Source organism: Dromaius novaehollandiae, chromosome 14 (assembly GCF_036370855.1).
Source record: "Dromaius novaehollandiae isolate bDroNov1 chromosome 14, bDroNov1.hap1, whole genome shotgun sequence".
Taxonomy (NCBI): domain Eukaryota; kingdom Metazoa; phylum Chordata; class Aves; order Casuariiformes; family Dromaiidae; genus Dromaius; species Dromaius novaehollandiae.
Window position 1 is genome coordinate 13,011,536 of NC_088111.1, and position 13,024 is coordinate 13,024,559.

At 45.0% G+C, this 13,024-nt stretch overlaps 1 long non-coding RNA gene across 1 annotated transcript in view; it reads left to right on the top strand.

Moving 5' to 3' along the window:
* The first annotated feature begins 4,375 nt into the window (after positions 1 to 4,375).
* LOC112981057 (uncharacterized) overlaps positions 4,376 to 13,024 on the top strand; it is an 83,738-nt gene continuing 75,089 nt past the window's right edge. The window contains exons 1-2 of the long non-coding RNA XR_003258588.2: positions 4,376 to 5,668; positions 9,669 to 9,760. This is a non-coding gene — a long non-coding RNA (uncharacterized LOC112981057). The remainder of the gene's footprint in view (positions 5,669 to 9,668; positions 9,761 to 13,024) is intronic.

The following is a 13,024-nucleotide window of genomic DNA, read 5'->3' on the forward strand; positions in this document are numbered from 1 at the left end:
ACAATTCAGCTACCTTTAGTTTTTTAAAAATAATCCTACAGAAACAGTACATTAAGAGCCAGAAGTCTACAGTTTTGCCAGTTTCAAACTTTAATATACAAACATATCTTACTTAAGCACTTGCAACAGTTCCAGAATTTCTAACAAATTTGCAAAAGTTTTATCGTAAAACACAGACACACACAAAGAGGAATACCATTATTTTAAGCTTCTGCTCCTCCCAGTGGCTTTCAAACAGTAAGAGCAAGGCAGAGGGTTAAAACTGAAGCTGAAATTGGACAAGAAGCAACAGGCAGGAAAATGGAAGAAAAGGAAGAGCTGTAAGACCTCCTTAGTCTGCTGGGCAGTCTGGCAGGCAAGAGAGATTCTTCATACACGTTGTCTACTTCCAATTCCAAATTCACGACCCTTTATTTAAGGGGTCATACAAGTGTTTTAGATTTCAAAGTTACCGCTTTAGAAAGTTGGCAACTTTTCCTTTAAGTTTCTCCACTTAAACTGGGACATATGTGAGACACTAAGAATTACCTTTTCTTCCCTACCACTATAGCTCCTTAGGACAAGACAAGAGCTTAAGGGACCCTAATGTAGAGGCCAGAGCCAATTACTACCCAGGAATATGGCTGACCTCTGTACTGCTGTAGGAGCCAGATTAGGGCTCAGTTCCGCACCTTCGGGTACAGCAGACAAAGCCCCTAATGGTTCCAAGGTCAGCTGAAACAAAGGCCAGAAGAACAGTGGCTGCCTTTCACCTAACAGTTACTCACCAACTGGCACTGGAAGGAAAAGGAAGAGTGCTTCTGGCTGCCATAAATCCCAGTCTACTCAGAGGGTCACGTACCCTTCCAAATGGCAGGAGGACTCTTCCTGACTGGCCTTATTGCAGCCAACCGCAGTGGTAGCCTCTTTATACACACCCCTCAGAAGTCAGTCCTGCCCAGCTTGGAGTCAGAACCGTTCAGGCTGCTAGCAATGTTATCCACTGTACTTCAGTTCTCACCAGAGTTTCAACATGAGACAGTCAAAGCAACTACATTTCAGTATCTTTACCAAGAGAACTCAAGCTAGAGACTTAGTTTATTACCTAACATCTCATGGACTGGCAGACCCATCCACACTGCCGCATAGCCATGTCATCAAGAACAGCCCCACTAAAAAAAGCAAAATCTGTGTCAGTAGGGTCCAGTGTCACATGACTAACTTGCGCACACACCCTGGTTACATTGCCAGCCCTATAAGCTAAGGCAGCCAACAGCTCCTTAGCATACCTCTTAACCAACAGCAAACCTACACACCACCCACAACACTATCAATAGCAGAACCATTTGCCTATCACAGCCAGAGGTGCATGATTTTGTCACCGTCACCTTACTTCTGCAATGCTTAAAGAGATTATTCATCACAGAAACTTTCACAGTTCCTTTTCTCAGGGCATATCTACACTGCAGCACTCTGAAAGCTGTTTGATCTAGCCGCAATAGCTCAGCATCAGCGCAAAAGATGGGTTACCTTGCTGCTCGTGCAGGCGGTGCATTAAGCCTTGCCCTGCAGCTGCATGATTGCTAGCAGCAGCGACAACCTGCTAGCTCTGGTTTCTCTACAGAAATTTGGTGCAGCACATACCTTTGTATTAGAACTTAACAGTTAATGTGATCTAGAAAATGGCTTTATTTTTGCAAATGCTGCTTCTCTGCAAGACTTCGGGTGAGTAGACCATCAGTATGGATCTCTCCAACAACATCGCTACCCTCTGCACTGCCAACATCTCTTGACAAGCTGTTTTTAGACAAGGCAGTACCCTCAGAATAATCAGCTAGCAAGGTACAGACCTTTGTAAGCAGTCTTGAGAAACTAGTCTGAAAGCAAGAGCTAGATAGGGCCAGATAACAGAACCCACATCTATACAGACCTGTGATACTACATATTTCTCTCTCCCCCCTTTTAACAGGGGTGCAAGCTACCATGGTCCCAGATCATCCTGGAAAATACAGACCTATCTGTATTAGTCTGTAAGAGTGCCTAAGTTTCTATTTCAGGGACAACTAAAGCTACTCTTCAAGGGGGCAGAGTTCTGCCTTAAGACAAGACTTTCTCTTATCAAGTTACATATTAGGCTCTTGCCATTCCTGTTTCTTTTTGGATGTCCAAGAGCTCAGATGAGCTAAGAAGTCCTCATCTTTCACAGTTTGGAAAAGTTCTTTTTGTGGACAAGGCAAAAACAGAAGTAGTTCAGAAGCATTATGAAAGGTAGGTATTTATTTGTGCCCCTATGTAAAGAAGCACATAATACTCAATTTTTATTTACTGTTTCTTGGAAACTGATGTTTAACACTGCCATTACTGCTTAATAGCACTGCTACTGCTTACAAGTTGTGAGGCAATTTAACCTCCTACCCCCACCTTTAGCACAAGTCCTGATGTTAAACCCTATCCCACCCTAAGCAGTGTTACCCCTCTACAACCCACAACACCTTTCAGCAAACTCTGCCTTATTTAAGAATACAATAACAGCACAACTGTGACAAAGTCAAATAATACTGTTTAAAGTAATTATAATGTAAGGGATCATTTGTATATAATATAATCAACTAACCAGAAAAGCTCTTTTGAGCAGACTGAAATGTTAACAGTAGTAGATATAAACAAAACAAAGTTGCAGGACTTGTCTTTGAGCAGGATGTTATACAAGATTCCTCACTCTGTTTACATTAGAAAGTTATTTCTAGCTGGGCTAGGCTCTCTTGTATCTGAAGTGATTTTGTTTTGATATGGCAAGGTGGAGAACTAGGACCCCCAGGATGTACAAGACTGATTTACCCTTACTAAACAACAGTCCAAATTTTCAGTGTACTTTCCAGTGTATTTTCAGCTACTTAAAGACCCCTATCTTTCTTGGCCTGATCTGTAGGTTTCTAGCTTGTTTGAAGTTGACCGCTTTCTGTTTTGATAAAAAAATTCAAAGGATCCAGGTCAGATCCAGATCTGAGAGAAGGGCACAACTCCTTTTGGATGTATTACCCAAGTAATTCCATTTCTCTAGATACAGAAACTGTGTGATCTCACATTAATACTGCCAGGATAATTGGATTGCATCAAGGAGCCCTTTCTAGCTCCTATCCAGACAGCTTCTCACATCTTTATACCACACTATACTTGACGCTCAGAATTATGGAAGAGAAGAAGCCTACATGTGTTTGGAAAGATGTGTCCATAGACATTCACCTTCTAGGAAAAGAGAACATGGATAAAATTCAAGGTCAATGTCTCAAAACAGTTCCCTCCACTCCCACTTCTCTATGATACAATGGTAAAGCACAGAAGTCAATCTTTGCGCAGGCATATCCTCTTATTCCCGCTCCAGCAGTCTGATGCCAGCACCCTATATAAAGTCAAATATTAAGCATCCGTACAGCTTTACAGTAGTAAAAGCACCTAGTTAATGGTGCATGGTAGCAGTGTGTGTTATTTTATCAGCTTCAGATGCAGCTTTGTTTGCTATTTTTCTGACTTTAGGTCACGGTATACCTAAAGCTGCAGAAGAACTTTAGCTGTAGTTCTGCACTTAGGTGTGGTACATTTGCATGTTTTAACTATACCATTAAGAGCTACCAAAAAGGCCTTTCATTTCTTTGTTATGTTTTCTAGACATGTAACTCCAAATCCACTCCTCTTTCCACTAGTAATTGATTCAAATCAAAACGAAGCTGTCTTCAGAGTCCATTTCTAGACCGTAGAAATACTGCATTCTACAAATCTCCTTGAATTCATCTGACAGACCTCACCACCAGCTTCCAGACTGGTTTATTCTTATCATTCTTAAGCATATTCTTCTTCTTAAGCGTACCTGCATTAGGAAAGCTCATAAACATACCACTGACTTCTCTCACCACTTCATAAGATGTGCAGAGAGCAATTTCATCGAATTTACAGCTCCATCGATTTATATTTGGTGGCACCTCTAGTGTCACTTCCCTTGCCACCTCACTTCCCATCAAAGCAAACATCTAGGCAAGATTAGCAAGACTTGCTAAATCTCTAATGACTCTTCCTAGACTCATTAGCAAGATTAGTCAGATTGACTGGTGGGTAACTGCACATAGCCTAATCTCAGTTCTTGCAGCAATCAGGCAATGAAAACACCAGCTACATAAGTCATTCTTCTAGAAGAGTGGTTTTTTTTTTTTTTGCTGAACACCACTTCCACTCAGAAGTTTTCCCTAGTTTTCTTAGCCAGTTCAGAAACTATAAGGAAAGGACAAACAGGAAGCCAGTTTAAATTGCAGGATATTACTAGAGACAAATTCTACTCAGGGCTGGCTTGATAGTTTCTAAATCCCTCCCCCCCCCCCCCCACTTTTCTTTTTTGTAGTTAGATGCTGCTAAGTTAATTATGTTTAATACCTATAGGCATATTTCTGAAGAATTATTGCTAAATTAGAAACCAAGGCTATAGGAAGAAGCTTCAAAAGCAAATCCAATACAGTTCACCCAAATGTACCAAAATCCTCCAGCAGGACATTTAAGGTGTGTTAGGAATCATCTTATTAACATTAAGAGATATCTTATTAACATATAAGAGATATAATTTCTATTGCAGTATTTCAGCTAAAGAAAGTTGAATAGGGCCAAGGAGAGAATATATGAGAATAAAACTACCTATATGGCTTCTCACTTGGGGGAAGAGAGGAAAAAAGAAAAAAAAGAAAAATGAAACCACACACAAAAGTCAAGTTACCACCTAGCTAAAAGCTTCCATGTTAAGATCCTTAAGAGACAAAATAAGCAGCACATGCTACCAACTGTGCAAAATCCACAAGTAAGATTACTTTTGAGGCATGCTGCAAGCTTATCGCAAGAGCACTCTAGTTGCCAACGGAAGACAAGAGAAAAACCTCAGAGAGGACCAGAACTGTAATTTTGCAACTGGCACACTAGTGTTAAGGAAATTATAGCACCCATATTACCCAGCATCGGAGGTTAGAAGCCTTTACTATACAGAGTGCTCAAGCTTCGCTGCACCTATTTGGCACACAGGCTTGGAGAAGGAGAAGGAAAGCAGACTAAAAAAGGCTTTTCTATGGCTAATTGGTTATGGATAGGCCTCACTGCCCAGGACAGTCTTTCAAGAGAAATGAGAATTCAAACAACTTAGCAGTGGAACAACACTTAGAAACATTAGAACCAAATACGATTGCTAGCAGCATCGAATGAACAGCAGTTAGCTCCGACACAGGGTGTAGCAGCACCTTACACTTAAACAAGGACCAGTTTTAAAGCTTCACACGAAGCTGAACTACACAGAAGTCAGTATTTTACAGAAGACCGTAAGATGAAGCGAGGCCAGAGCTGCACTCTAGTGAGTTTTCCAGATGCATCCAGACAATTTCAAGAAAGAGCACAAGGACATTTGCAGTAGCGCAGCAAGCGAAACAGGTTTGTGCTGCAGCTGTCACCGAGCCAAACAGCCCAGTTCACGTGGAACGAGACGCAGGTCTCCAGTGTTCAGACCATGACTGCTTCAACAGAAGCAACTGCAAGAAAAAGCAGCCATCACGCTCTTAATTTATATTTGTCAGTGCTGCATCCGTGTCTATCCCTAACGAGAAGCCTGTCCAGGTGAGATGACAACTGAGCTTCAGGAGTGACGCTATCAGAGGTAACACGCCAGGTATATATATTCATCCTGTGTCATCCTGATATATTAGAAAATTTGCTGAAATGGCAACATTGAATTTGTTGGCAAGCTCTTTCCATCCACACAGGGTAGTTCTCAAAAGGTCTGGCTTTCGGGGGGTTTTTTTGATGGCTTTCTCTAACACAGCTACGTGACTCCCCTACGCCTCTGCCGCCGAAGCGGCGCCCACACCGCGCCCGCGGGAGCCCCCCGGGCGGCAGCACCGCGCCCGCCCCGGGCACCGGGGCCCCGCGCCCGCCCCGGGCCCTGCCGCCTTTCGCTCCCCGGACGCGCGCAGCCGGGCCCGCGCCTCGCGCCTGCCACAGCGGGGATCCGACCCCGCTTTCACCAGCTCCAGCCGAGACGGCGGTCTCGCAAGCAGCCCCGGCCCCTCCGAGGCCGCCCGGACGCGACGGGGCCGCCCGCACCTGCGCTCGCCTGGCGGAAGGAAGGGGAAGGGGAAGCCAAGGCGCCGGGCGGCGCGGCGCAGCCCCGAACGCGCTTCCTCACCGCCGCCGCAGCGCCCGGCCGGGGCCGCCCGGCGCCCACCGCAGCGCGGCCGCCCCTCCTTCCCTCCCGGCCCGAGGCCGCACCGGCCCCAAGGGCGGACAGCGCCGCGGAAGGGCCGGCGGGTCGCGGCGAGGCCTGCGGGGCCGCACGCAGCCCCCTGGGGCGGGGCGGCCGCGCCCCTCCCCCGCCGCGAGCACTTCCCCCCCAGCGGGGGGCCACGACGCAGCCCGCCCCCCCCGCCCCCGCTCACCGAGGCCGACGGGCTCCGCGCGCCGCCGCCGCCGCCGCCGCGCACCACCCCGCGGCGCACGCACCGACGCCACGGCGGGCGCGACGGCTCCCTCCCCGCCCGCGCCGCCTTATATGGGGGGCGGCGGCGGCGCGCGCGGCCAATGGGCGGGCGGCGCGCGCGGGGCGGTGCCGCGCGCGGCGAGGCGGGCGGCGGCGGCGCGGCCCCGGGGGGGGAGGCTCGCCGGGGCCCCGGGGGGCGAAGCTGAGGTAAAAGTCTGCTGTCGGGGCGCCCTGCCGGGGCACGTCGCCCCCCGCCGCCGCCGGCGAGGTGAGGGCGTGAGGGCGGGGCCGCGCCCGCAGCGCCGGCGCTGGGCGGCCCCTCGGGCAGGACGAGGAGCGCCGCCCTGGAGCCGCCGAGGCCCCGAGCCCTGCAGGCCGCGCGTGCGGGACCCGCCTTGCCGGAGCCGTGGCCCGGGGAGAGGCCCCGCTGCGCTGCCCGCGCCGCGCTGCGCCGAGGCCTCTGCGTCGTAGAGCCGAAGGGCGCCGCGGCGCTTGTGCTGCCTGGGCGGCAGCCAGCCGGGCCCGGGCCCTTGTCCTCGGCTCGCCGCGCAGAGCAGCCCAGCAGCTTTGGGGGCATCACTGACTCTCACCGAGGTCAGCCCTTCCCGAGGCTGTTCAGTGTGACCCCGTTCCCCTTACCTGCACTAGGCTTAGTAAGTCACCCCGTGGGGGCATAGCAGTGGTGTGACTGCATCAGGAAATTGCCCAAAATAGGGTTTCTCCAGCCTCTGCTGCAGTGATCCTTACTGACGTCAGGGCAAGACGACAGCGGAGCGTTCACTCCTCTGGCGTGGTGTAACAGTTGCTGGCGAAACAGATCTCAACTTGTTTGAGGATCATTTAAAGTCTTAAGAGTTTTCCAGCAGAGGAAGCTTGGGGGGAACAGTCTGACAGGAGTTCAGAGCTGTCATGCACTGTGCGCTTACACAAGCGCCTGTTTTACAATATTCAGATCCAGGTCTAACACCACGCGCAGTTTTCTAGTGAGGAAAGTAGTTGTCCTCAGCTTTAACACACTGTCCGCCATGGGTCTGTGACAGTCACGAGTGTGTTGTCCCCTTTCCATTCTCCCTCCGTGACAAGCTAAATATTGCCCGGTACCCAGATGGATACAGCGAGCGCCTGATCTCTACTCACTTTCATAGCTGTCCAGATATGACACATTTTTGCCTGGAAGCTCTACAGCTCCACTCGCACAGTTTGGTGTCTTAGTAGGTCTTCCTAAAATTGCAGTCTAGATGGTAGTGCTGGACTGCTCCTGAATCCTAATTAGCCAGTCTGGAGCATCAGCGGAGAAGCTGTCTTGTACAGACTGCCATAAGCATGGCTCCTTGTCGTTTTGTTTTTTAAAAGAAAGCTCAAGACCAAGCGCCGACAGGGTTTTACTGACACTATTAATAACTGATGGTCCGGCTGGTCCGGCAGAGCAGTGTTGGCCGTGGCAGTAACTAATCTTTCTGTCAGCCGAACAGATGCAGAGGTAGGCTCTGGGGGCAGTGCTTTAATAAGATGTTTAAATCCCATTTAGATACTTGAATCTCTACAGAGATGCCTGTTTTACTTACGTAACCACAAACGTCCACTCCACTGTATGATATGAGTGTCCTAATAGGAAGACACCCACTTTAGTGAGAAAGGTCATGCCCTTTTGTACAAAAAGGGTGAATGCAATTACAACAGAGCTGACTGGTAAAAGGCATCCAGTAATAGTACAGCTCTAAGCCTTAAGAAAAGCCCAGCAATCTCTTTTAGCATAATCTGAAAACTTTTTGTCCTTGAAAAACTTTTTTTAGTGATTCGTAACCCAAATTTAGTAAATCACACGGAGAACAAAGCAGATTCATTCACATCAGTTACTTATCTTTGCTAATGGGCTGCTTGATCTGTGCAGAATTATAGCAGGAGAAATTTCCAGTCTGCTATGAAGAAAGTACAGGGCTAGTGGCTAGTAATCCTTCAGAACTGCTTAAAACCTTCTCCTCTTACTTTGTCACTTGAACCTGTCCCCAACTAATGCTCAAGGGTTATAGCTAGGACAGGGCTGTAGGAACCCCTGATCCTCACAGCTGGAGAGCACGAAGAACCTCATTTAATATTTTACAGGGAACTGGTGAAGCATACTGGCAGACTCAGTTAAAGCAATCAAGTAGCATGCTCTTCAGCTGTGCTAGTAATGAGACACGGAGAGTTTCCTCTAATTCATTTACTATTGTGCCTTAGCTATGCACAAGTAATTAAAAGCTATGAACATACAGCCTGCTAGTGTAGGAAACAGTTTTCTCTTCCTAGCAAACAACATTAAAAATTTGTCTATAAGATTAAATATTTTCAATATTCATATCTTATGCAAAGAAATTGAACAATTTTCTGAATTTTGTAGCATCATTTAAAGCATACCTCCCTGCTTCGACACTTTGATATCACAGCACTCAACAATTTAAACCATTACATATACTTACTGACCTCACTGCGAGTTATGTGCAGAAGAATTCCAGTGTCAGCTATAATCATAGTCACAGTCAACCTGATCTTTTTGCTAGAGCTAACCTTACCCCTAGCATAGTTTCTAGCAATGCTGGTTTTAAGTGTTACTAGTTATAGGGATTTTTTGGTTTCTCTTCAGGGACTATACCACTATTGGAGAAATTCATGATCAGATTAAGATTCACCTGTATTTTATTTTGTTAGAGATAAATTGTTTCTACTGTTGCAAATTCACATCATGTCCCTCAACTTCAGATAGTTCAAGTAGACATTTTAAACCTGCCTCTTTCAGAGTTTCCTTCTGTTGGTTACACTCTCTAAGTATATTCTTCGTATTTCCATTAGCTATTGGATTTTGAATGGCTGCTGTCAGTGCTTGTTCCTTTAGTTAGGGACATGCATGGTGTTACTTCTGAAGTGGTAGCTAGCAAAATGAAACACTTACTTCCTCTGTTCCCGCTTGGAAAGACAACAGATGTGCTTTCACTGGATCTATGCTACTTGTTCAATTTTCTGACATTTTGTAGCTCTCTTTGGTGCAAAATGTCTTTAGTAATCATTTTTGCACTCCAGGAAGCGCAGCAGGGCAACAGCCTCACAAAGCATTTTCTCATGTGTCCTGAGGCCTATGAGGGATTCTTGAAGAGGACAAAATGCAACTATCTCTATTCAAGGAGATATAAGTGACAACTTACACCTTCATTTACAGGCCCACTGGAGAATGAGCTTGTGATTACAGTAAATTACATGTATCAAGGAGAAAAGGGGACCAAACCTGAATTCCTCCAGGAGCTTGGGCAGGTAATTTTTATCCTTTCTTATTTCACCTGTCAGAAGGGAATAGAATCCAGCTCTGTACCTGGAAAGAAATCAAAGTATATGAAGAGTCTGTTGACATCACTGTTTAATTTTCAAATACAAAACTCACAGGGTATTACTACAGCAAGAGTTGTTTCCTTCACCAGAGCAGACTGTGTTCTTACATGCTCCTACTATAAAAACCTACCAGTTTCCCCTATTGCTGTGCTTAAGAATGCATCTGCTCGTTTTTATAATCAGTCACTAATGAGGCTGGGCTCCCCACAGCTCTTACTGTGGCTGGAAGTTCCAGGTTTGTTGTGTTTAACCATTCTGCTGTTTAATACACAACGTATTGGTTGGCCTCTTCAGTATATTAAAAAGTTGGCTGCTTATGTTTGCTTTGCTGTGGCTTGTCCACTAAACTTGGGACATTTTTTTTTCATGTCTGCAAAGCTAAAACTGTTCAGTGACACATTGTTATTGCAGCTTTCGTGCACGAGATAAGCAGTGGATGCACGCTGGGGCCAAGGGCTGAGCAGTGGAGGAAACTGACAGTTTTCTAGGAAAGAAAGCAGGACAGTGAGATTGTCACAGGTTCAACTAATATCACGATTTTAGGTTCTGCAGTGCATTTGCTATTCAGTGACTGGTGAGTGAAGGCGATTGATGTTCCTGAGAATATGAGAATGAGCATGTCTGTTGTTTTATTTTTGTTAATGATCAACATACTCATTACAAAATAAGATCACTGGTTATCCTTTGCAGTCCAGAATATCCATTTGTATTTTTATTTGTAGTCCCGTGTCCACACTGTATCTTACTCTCATTTTGTTATGACTTAAAGTGTAAAAGGATTTTTAAGATTAGCATGAGAATAGACTCACTATATATCTGAGTAGTAAAATCAATTCTCTTCAGCATTAATTTCACCTTCAGGAATACCCACTGTATTTACTTAAAGTTCTCAGAAGATAGTTCTTATGTCAGAGCAGTAAAGGCAATGTTGAATTCTCTTATTCTATTTGGTGTTGCAAGTGGTTCTTCATGAAGATAATAGACTGTGGATCATACTTAAAACAGCCAAGAAGAAAGGATTGTTTAAAACCCTTTTGAGCATAAGCTTAGCTGCAGGCTTCAGAAGGTTGAAGCCTTTTTTGGCACAGAATCTAAGTAGGGACAAGAAGTGTTTCTGCTTGCGTGCCTTGCCTTCTCACTTGAAAGAGCAGCTCTCATATGTAATTACACAGATGATAATTAGAAAGGTGAAAACAGTGCTATACATGTTATTGACACAGAAAAGTCTTATCTTTGTTTTGCTACAACACAGCTACCTTCCATTCATTTATATTTTACTGCCTCAAAATATGCAGAAAGAGAAACTTCTTGTCTTTTGCTACATTAGAGCATCTTTGTCCCATCCTTTGGAGGCTGGTTTTGCATCTTAGTGCTGATAACCAAGATACAAAGACATTTGTACCTTGGCATTTCCCTTCTGCAGCAGTTATTCATAAAGCTGTATGTCAGATGTATGAAGCCTACCGAGAGGAGACCACCATCTCAGACTCACTCAGTATAGCTTGGCGTATAGAGACAGTTTCCCATCATTCCAGGCTATTACCTTGAATCAAAAAATTATTTTGAATATGACATCATATGGGTTTTAGGGAAATCAAATGTTGCTTTGTAGTTAGGCTGCAGGAAATGTCTGTAGTAGATATGAGAGGTGACAGATTCCTGATTGAAAGATCCGTAAGTGTAATAAACTTCTCACTTTGCAAGAACAGTGTTGGCTTGATACTACAGGCAACTGTGTTATATTGAAAAATGTATTCTTCCATATACATTTGGAAACCAGGTCTGTGAGCGGGAGAGTCTTTCAGCATTTTCTTCAGCTTAATTTAACCACAAAGACATACGCAACAAAGCTATTCCCTATTCCAAGATTGGAGGCAGAGTCCATAAGCTTTTATTTTAGTTTCTTTCCACTATCCTTGGAAGAAGACCATATATTTTATATTCCTGTAGTAGCAGCCTTTACCCCTTCTTGATAAACTGGGCACCCTGCTAGTACCTTCTGTCATCAACAGTGCGGCTCAGGGTACGCTTTTACTCTGACAAGGCAATCTCTTTTTGTAGGAAAAACAGTCTTTCTTAGTATGAAAGTGAAGGACTGCGAAAATGAGTATGATTAAATCAGCAAGAGTTTGGTCTTCATGGCCTGCATAGTTTTACTGAGTATCTCCTTCCTTCCAGGTATAAAAAATCCAATTGTAAAGCAATCCACAACCTGTGAAACACAAGAGAGGAATATTGCTTCAGAACAATCAGAAAATTTAACACAGACAATATTTCATATATGAGGTAGCTATTTTATCTATTAGGAGGAAAGACTATTAAGCATAATAGTATAATTAGGAGTAACTATTTTAGCTACAATCAAGATATGCAGATTAATTTCCTGAATATCAGCAGTTACTCACTATACTAGAAGCTGAGCCACCGGCTGTTCTGCCGCTGTTTGTGCAAAGGCCTTCATTCTTCTTTCTTCTTTCTTTTAATTCCTGCAACTTAATCTTTCTGTGCCTGTCTGCTCTTCCCTTTACTCCCATATGGCTTTCATTACATGATAACTATCATTTATGTTCTGTAACCGGGTTAGACAGGGGTAGGAGGGACTTGGGAGGGGGTTAAATGGAGGTTAGTGGTAGTAGCTGATGCACAGGTCACTGTGTAGAAGACCACATTGCTTGAAGGAAGTCCGAAAGCTGCAAGGCCACCAGAGTTCAAGGTGTGGATCTAGGGAGAGGGAGTTGCTGTGGTGTAGTTACCCACATATGCAAATCCTGGGGGTAGAGGGGGTTTGAAGACAAAGGAATTCAAGGTGTTAACGCTGTATGGTAACTGGTGTACAAGAAATGTATGTTTGTGCCTGACTGTTTTGCAAGTCAATTTTTACATCCTCGTTGCATCAGCTAGAAGCCTTGCTCGCGCAGTGCCACCTCCCCGCAAAGCTCGGGGAAGGCAGAGCTCTGAGTGCCTGTGATTCAGGCCTGAGATCTGTGGACAAGGAGCAGAACAGTTAACTCAGCTTTTATAGAATTCTGTTTTTATATCTTTTTCTTGTAATAAATATAGGTTAGGTTGTATATGCCAGAAGTTCAGTGTAAATTTGATTTTTACAATGTTTTTGTTTTGAATAGCTTTAGTTTAGAAAATCCTTTATTGCAGTAGAATTAATGCACTGGTAAGGCTGTTCCCTACAAA